We start from the raw sequence: 8,682 nt of genomic DNA, 5'->3' as shown, positions 1-8,682 counted from the left end.
GATATTCTGAATCAAGAGTAGTTCTCTCTTTTGTTTTCTGAGAATCCTCCATAATGGTCATACCAACTTATATTCCTATCAACAGTGAATGGAGGTTCCTGTTTCACCATATCTTCACTAGCCCTTGCTGTCATTTGATTTTTGAATGACAGCCATTCCGGCTGGGTAAGAATGAATCTCTATGTCGTTTTAACATGCATATCCCCACAGCTTTCCACATTGATCACTTTCTAAAGCTTTTATTGGCCATTCGTAGGTAAACTCAATTACTAGTTTAGAAAGGAAACCAAAACCCCAAGAGAGATAATGACTTCCTCAAATCGTGCAAAGTATGATGACACAGCCCTGACTCAGACCCTCTCTCTGCTTAGACTGTGAGCTCCCATTGTCCTACCTAGTACATTCCTCTAGTAGCTGACGTACCTTCTGCAAAGTGGAGTTTGTGATTTTGTTAGTAGCTCCTATCCTAATTGAGAGGTAAAGGAACAGGTTAAAAGCAAAGAATAACCTGCCCTCACAAGGTCCAAGCCACTCCCATGGTAAAAGAATTTTAAAACCTTAGCTATCATTTAATCCAGTCTTCACTTTCCGGATGAAGAAACTGAGACCCATGCTGACTACACATTGTGCTCAGAGTTAAACAACGATTTCAATTATTTGTTAAAGCAGGACATTTGGCAGGGTACTGAGTTCCCTTGTACAACAAATATTGAACACAAATATTTGTGGAATTGAATTAAAAGTTGAAGTCTTTCTTGAGAGGAGTTTGGTGCCATGTGAGGCATGGTGGCTGGGACTAGTTGTAATCTCGGCCATGTTTCCTGGATTCTGTGCCACACGAAATAAATATCTTTTGTCCTGGAAATATATTTATGTGCTGACTGTGTCGTCACAAGACTTGCTCTTCCACTCATATTTCCACACAAGTTTCTCTAACTTGTGTTTAACAAGTCCAACAAGTGTTTTATGTTTCTGTTATAACTTTAAACATACATACATTTCTACCAATCACATAGGTTCAACTCTTTCAGGATGCTTTCTCCTAGTTTTAACAAATATATATATATATATATATATATATACGACATGTATACATATGTCATATGTCATACATATATGACACACACACATGGCATTGCTGTAGGCTTAAGACATATAGGAACTGGACTTTATTCAGTGAAGTAACAAAAAATGTTTCAGAATGGTTGAGCAAAACTTGGCATTTGAACATCCCACAAAATAAACCAAACTTTTAAATGAATTTATTAGGATCACTATGCCATTCATTATCAGGAAACAGTGTCATGTTTTTCTCATGTGATAAATAGATATTGACCTAAAAGTTAGTACGGCTTTTGCTCCTTGAGGGCATTTGACCTTGCCTAGACTTTTATGTCTATTGAAATCCAAGAGGTTCAGAAAGATTTACTCTGGGGTTTGTAATGAGATGCACTCCATAGTTGAGGGCTCTTGAAAACTTGATCTTCAGTTGATGGGGCTTTTTTGGCACATCCATTGGTCTCACATTTGGGCAGTCATGTTGGTGAGACTTTATGAGTGTAGCGTCTGACATTACTAACAAGACCCCCAATAGTAGATAGGAGAAGTTGTCTTTTGAGTTATTAGCCAGGGTTGTAAAAGAAACTCTCTAAGGAGTCAGCCTATTGCTATTGTCCCTGGTTTGCCCCAAAAATGAAAGGTAAGTCCCTATTGATAATGATATCATGCTTTACTGAAACAGGGTCCAGAGACCTCTGATTTGAAACACACATGGACGCCTCCTCCCTGAAAGTCAGCTTTCATGGTACTAGAAAGTGTCATATAATCTTCCAAAGGAGAGAAGTAACCAACAGTTCTACCTAGCTCTATAATGACGAAAATTACATCAATGACCAGCATGACACAATACCTTAAGGGTACAGTACTGGCACACATACCTTGGCAGTAACCACCAACTCTCTCATTGGATGTAAAACCTCTGAAAAAGAAAGAAACTGCACGGTAGTGGATGCCTTCTAAACTATTCAGTACTGGTAAAATCATTGTTGTAGAGAAGAATCTATGCCCCCTAATCTACTACACCAAGATAATCCCTAACAACAATTGATATTTGTCCTAACAGATAAATGTTGTCTTCTCTTTGCAACAGATTGAGACAACTATAGAAAACTCCAACCAATCAAATTGCAGAGCTGTGGGTCCCAGTCCTAACGGATACATCTATAAAACACTTCTCCACCCAAGCCTTGGTGAACACTGGGGAAGAGGAGATGAAAAGATTCTAAATGCCAGAGGATAAAGGAGTTTGCTGTGAGGTTGTGTCTCTTAGTAATGTCTAAATGACATTTTCTTAATGAGCAATTAATATGTGTGTGTGGTGGGGGTCTCAACCCATCGTGTGTGGCACTACCCTTGGGATGGTGGTCCTGAGTACTATAAGAAAGCGTGCTGACACTTGAGAAATCAGTATGGCAGTTTCTCAGAAAATTGGGAGTCAATCTATCTCAAGGCCCAGCAATATCACTCTTGGTCATATACCCAAAGGATGTTCAATAATATCACAAGGACACTTGCTCACTTATGTTCATAGTACCATTGTTCATAATAGCCAGAACCTGGAAACAACCTGATGTGAGATTCCCCCTCTGCATGCTGTGAATATGTTTTATTGCCATTGGTTAATAAAGAAGCTGTTTCAGCCAGTGACTTAGCCGAATAGATCTAGGCTGGAGAACTAAACTGAATGTTGGGAGAAAGTAGGCGGAGTCAGTGAAAAGTCATGTAGCTACTAAAGGGGAAAGACACAGCTGTCAGCTGGAACTTTGCTGGTAGGCCACAACCTCGTGGTGATGCACAAATTAATAGAGATGGGTTAACTTAAGAAGTGAGGGTTAGCTAGAAATATGCATAAGCTAATAGACCAAGTAGTGTTGTAATAATACAGTTTCTGTGTGGTTATTTTGGGTCTGAGCAGCCGGGAAACAAACAAGCAGCCTCCAATAACAACAACCTAGATGTCCCTCAACCAAAGAATAGATAAAGAAAATGTGGTATATCTGCACAATGGAGTATTACTAAGCAGAGAAAAACCTATGATATCATGAAATTTTCAGGCAAATGGATGGAAAAGGAAAAATCAGCATGAGTGAGGTAATGCAGACCCAGAAAGGCAACATGGTATGTAATCACTCATAAGTGGATATTAGATGTAAATCAAAGGACAACCAGGTACAATCCTCAGTTCCAGAGAAGCTAAGTAACAAGGAGGACCCTAAGAGAAACACAGGTATCACCCTGGGAAGAGGAACTAGATAAGATGTCCTGGACAAATATGGGGGGGAGTAGAGGGGAGAGGATAGGGGGATGGGAACGTGAGAGATCAGGATGGTTGAGTTGGGGGTGGGATGAAGGGGGAGAGTAATGGAAGAGATCTCTTTCTGATAATCCATTCAGGGATTAGGAGAAATTTGGTGCCAGGGAAACTCCACAGGAATCCACAAGGATGACCCCAACTACGACTCCTAGCAATAATGGAGAGGCTGCCTGAATTGGCCTTTACCTGTAATCAGGCTGGTAACTACACTGATTGCCATCCTAGAGCCTTTACCCAGTACCTGGTGGAAGTAGATGGCAGAGATCCATAGCCAAGCACTGAGCCAAGCTCTGGAGTCCAGTTGAAGAGAGGGAGGAGAGATTGTATGAGCAAGGGAAGGGTGGGTTAAGATAATAATGGAGAATCCACAGAGACAGCTGACCTGAGCTTGTGGGAGCTCACAGACTCCAGATGGACAGGTAGGGGGCCCTAGCATGGGATTGACCTAGGCCCTCTGCATCTGGGTGACAGTTGTATACCATGGTCTTTTGTGGGGGCCCTAGCAGTGGGACCTGGACCTGTCCCTGATGCATTCACTGGCCCTTTGGAACCTATTCCCTACCCATGGTGGGATGCCTTGTTCAGCTTTGATGCAGGGGGAACGAGCTTGGTCCGGCCTCAAATTGATATGCTATGCTTTCTTGATCCATGGGAGGCCTTCCCCATCTGAATGTGGAGGAGGAATGGATGAGGGGGAGGCAGGAGGGAGGGAGGGGAGAAGGAATGAGAGAAAGGAGGGGAAACTGTGGTTGGTATGTAAAATAAATTTAAAAAGATGAATAAAAATGCAGAAAAAAATCCCTTTCTTCACAGACCTGCTCAAGATACTCAAAATGTGAGGAAGGTTTACAGAGTCAAAGCAGTTGACTGGTTCCTAGGCACCTTCCTGCTTTCTACTCCTTTAGTATCTTGTGCCTGGAGACAGTCTGCTACCCCCAAGAGTTCTGAAGAACAGAAACAGGCAGATATGTAAATGATTTGCTCTGTGTGAGAAACAGACCACAGTCCAGGGTTTGGGCTTTGGTGCTACAGTCAAAGGAAGTGATTTTTTTTTTTTTTTCTGTCAACTGTTCAAGAAAGTTTGTATTACGGGAAAGAGTGTTAGTGGCAAAACTCTGTTTAAATTCTGGGAGTTTTGCTCATCAATTGTGTATATTTGGGTAAATTAATAAAGGCAGTTGAGTTTTCTTCATGGGGGGAAAAAGAAGAAAGCAGACTGAGCGAGCCATGAGGAGCAAGCCAGTAAGCAGCATGGCCTTTGCATCAGCTCCTGCCTCCGGGTGTCTATCATGAGTACATTGAGTTCCTGCTCTGACTTCCGTGGTGATGGGCTGCGTCTGTAAACTCACATAAACCCTTTCCTCTGCAAGTTACTTTTTGTCAGTTTGCTTTATCACAGCAATAGACATCCTGAGTCACAGCCCTAGGACTCCTTAATCAGAGGATGTCTTATAATTAAAATACCTAAAGATTTAATTTTTCTTTAGAGATTTGCTTCACATTTCATCCTTTTTAAAGATGGATACATCATTTTTCATTAACATGTTTGTAAAGAATGGTAGCTTCATAGCGAAAATACTACTTTTTAGTTTAATATGTGTATATTCATTTTATTGTCTTATAATTTTATCTATTTCAAAAGCATAGGATAAGATATCAGTCAGTAAATAGAAGCATGCCAGTCACATGATCCCATGACTCATCAGCTTACCAGTATAGGAAAACTTCAAAGCCCTCTTTGTAAATCCCCAGATGTTTGGTTATAAAGGCTGGTAGCTCATAAGAGCTGTTTATTCACCAGCCTGCATTAAGTTGGTCTCTTTTCTGAAAACTCCTCTGATAAATTACAATGGAGACATACTATTGTTAGACTCAGAGCACAGGATAAAATAAATATGACTCCTTCCCTGTCCCCGCTCCTCAAAGAGCTTGGTTTCCAGGGAAGGGGTGTTATCCATCCAAAAGCAAACAATGGTAAATAAAAATGGAACTTTTCATCAAATGGTCGTGAACAATAACCCTTTGTTCAGTACAGCACATTTATACAGAGCACACAAGGGGGAAAGATTTATTCATCTAATAACCACAATATTAATAAAAGCAAAATCATTACTGAAGATTGAAAAACAAAACTTCTTACAGGTGCGTAATTAGTCATGAATAGGCCTTGAATACTTCCAGCCCTCTTTGAAATGTTTGTACCAACCCACTTCTACCTGAAAACACTAGCAAATGTAGATCTACTTGATTATTTATTTAAAGAGGACCTGAACTTCAGTGTGTGTGTGTGTGTGTGTGAGGGGATGAGGGGTGTGTACACACACACACACACACACACATTCATACACATGCACGCACATGCACATTTGTACACCCACATATGTGCCTGTCTGTATTGCACGCAGCATGTGTAAAGTGTGGACGCCAGGGAAATCTTGGGAGCCTGTTCTCTCCTGCCACCTTGTGGGGTGCAGAGATTGAACTCAGGTTGTCACGCCTGTGTGCAAACACCTCTACCCACTGAGCCACTGTTCTGCCCTCAAGTGCTCCGTGTTTTAAGGTGTTTGACGACTAATGCTTTCAGCGTGGTCACTAAAGACATCACCATAAAGCAAAAACTTGTAATTTTGGATAACTCTATGTCTTTTTGTTCTCAAAAACGATTTTCAAATGCTGGTGTGCCTTAAGGAAGGGAGAAACCCCACCAGTTGAAGTAGGAAGTCACTACATGCTCAGTGAACCACAATACGGCCACTGGCAGCGTGCACTTCCTAGGGGCTAAGAGGATCTAACAGCAATCAAAGCACATATAGTTGATGGTTTATTGTGTCAAGGATGTTCCTACATATTTACACAGATCATTGATGGCACATGCACACAGAAGAAAACAGTGACCCAGGTTAGTTCTTCCTAATGCAGTGAGAGGAGACTCAGCCAGGCAGTATTTTGTTTGAATAAGATTTTTGGGGGATGAAACATACCAAACATTTTTTGGTTTGGTTATGATTTTTGATACAAGATCTCTCATGATGGCCCAGGCTAACCTGAAACTCGTAGTGATTTTCCTGCCTTCGCTTCCTAAGTGTTAGGGTTACAGGCATGAGTCGCTATGCTTGGCTTGTATTTTTCTAACATATTTTTGTCCAAGTCAAGATCCCAGAACTCATACCTAGTAGAAGTGTAAGAAAAATTTCAGAAACATTAGGTATTGAAGCAAAAAGGCACCCCAAACCCCAAACTCCAGTTTCTAAGACGTGGCCTCTCACAAATGGATAGTTTTTTAAGCAGTCCCTTTACTTTGCATAAATGATTAGTTTACTAAATAACTACTGGAGCATTAACAAAAACCCTTGAAAATGAAGACATAGCAATAAATCCTGGAAATGATGACTATAAAACTTGGGGGTTTTTTTTGTTTTTTTTTTTTTGTTTTGTTTTTGTTTTTTTTTGGTTTTTTTTTTTTTTTTTTTTTTTTTGACTGGGTTTCTCTGTTTTACAGTTCTGGTTGTCCTTGTCCTGAAACTCACTTTGTAGACCAGGCTGTCTTAGAACTCTTTGTAATGAGGGTATTGTTCCTGTGCGCGCACACACACACACACACACACACAGAGAAACAGATACCGACATACACAGAGTTGAGAGAAAGGGAGGCACAGAGTAAAAGAGCATAATTACTTTTAAAATAAAATTGAATAAGTTAAAAATAATAAATGAAGCCCTACCTTCAATTCTCAGACCACAACATAGAACAATCAAAATCCCAGTCACAAGTGTTATCTCATTATGATAATCGCCAAAATTAAATTTTTGATATTCAAATTATATTGAAATGACCATCTAGAACATTTCTAGAATGTAGGCCTCTTGGGAAGTTTTCTATAAAATGAACCATTAAATATCTCCAACAGGGTAGAATCCCATGAGCCCAAATCTTGTCTCCACTCTGCTGTGGCCATATGTGCCCCATGTAATTAGACGGAAATTCTCGCTATATAATAAAACCAAAAGATTTCAACACAGCATTGGGAAGGGGATATGGATGACTACAAGAAAGGAATCAGTGTTGTTTAAGGTCAAATGATACAGACATTGTCAGAGGGCAGGCCTTTGTCCTTTTCCATGTTCATCAGAGCATCTAAGAGATAATCAGGACTTTAGTGAACAGTTACTAGTCCGATAAATTACTTCAGACTATGGGAAAATTCATGGTGCCATTTATAACCTGGTATCTGTAACAGGGTAGGGGCTGCCTCAAGACTGGGTGGGTCAGAATCATTGGTTAGCATGGTGCAACCACAGCTGCATGAATTTCACCTGCTGTACTTTGCCGTAACCCCCAAAGGATGCTGGCTGATTTTCAACTCTTTTGCCAAGAACTGAATAATGAGGCTATTAATCAAAAATTTTTGTTTTTGTATTTTATATCCTGACTATTTCAGCTGAATATTTTCAGCACTCCCTCTGCTTTCCAAATTCTTCCCTTTTTTCCAGACTCACGCCTCTTCATTTTGTTTTGTGGCCAACTGGTTTGAACTAGGGCTATCTGGGTGAGCATGGGTTTGAACTACCCATTGGAACTGGGTGAGCTCACCAATGCGTACACAGCTTAAGACAATGATCCCCCTCTCTCAAGAGCTGGCAATAGCCAACAGTTCAGAAGGAAGGGTTAGGACACCCTGAATCTCTCTCCTACTCACACATGACTGTTGATCGATTCATTCTTATGCCGGCCCTGTACAGGTAATCACAGCTGATTGTAGGTTTATAATTGGAATGATTGTATACTGTCAAGAAAATGGCATTTTGCAGACCTTCTCCCTGTTGACGGAGGCTGCTTCTTCATTTCCCAGCCACCCAGAAATGATAGTAATTATAACACTGCTTGGCTAATAGCTTAGGTTTCTTATGCACTAACTCTTATATCTTAAATTAACCTATTTCTATTATTCTGTGTATTACTACAAGGTTGTGGCCTACCCAATAAAGTTCTCGCATGTGTCTCCTTTGGCAGCTACATAGCGTCTCCTTGACTCTGCCTTCTTTTCTCCTCTTTCTCTGCTTGGAATTCCCACTTTGCTCTGTTCTACCCTGTTATAGGTCCAAGCAGCTTCTTTATTCATTAACCAATAAAAGCAACACATATATAGAAAGACATTCCACACCCTTTCCCCTTTTCTGTCCAAATAAAAAGGAAGGTTTTAACTTTAACAAAGTAAAATTACATATAGAAAACAGTTATCAAGCAAGAATTATAGTTACCATATACAGTTCATTTACATTTGACAAATTAAGGAAAATACTCTATCATC

Source organism: Myodes glareolus, chromosome 26, assembly GCF_982192425.1.
Source record: "Myodes glareolus chromosome 26, mMyoGla1.1, whole genome shotgun sequence".
In the NCBI taxonomy this organism is placed as follows: Eukaryota; Metazoa; Chordata; class Mammalia; order Rodentia; family Cricetidae; genus Myodes; species Myodes glareolus.
This window is presented reverse-complemented; position numbering follows the sequence as displayed.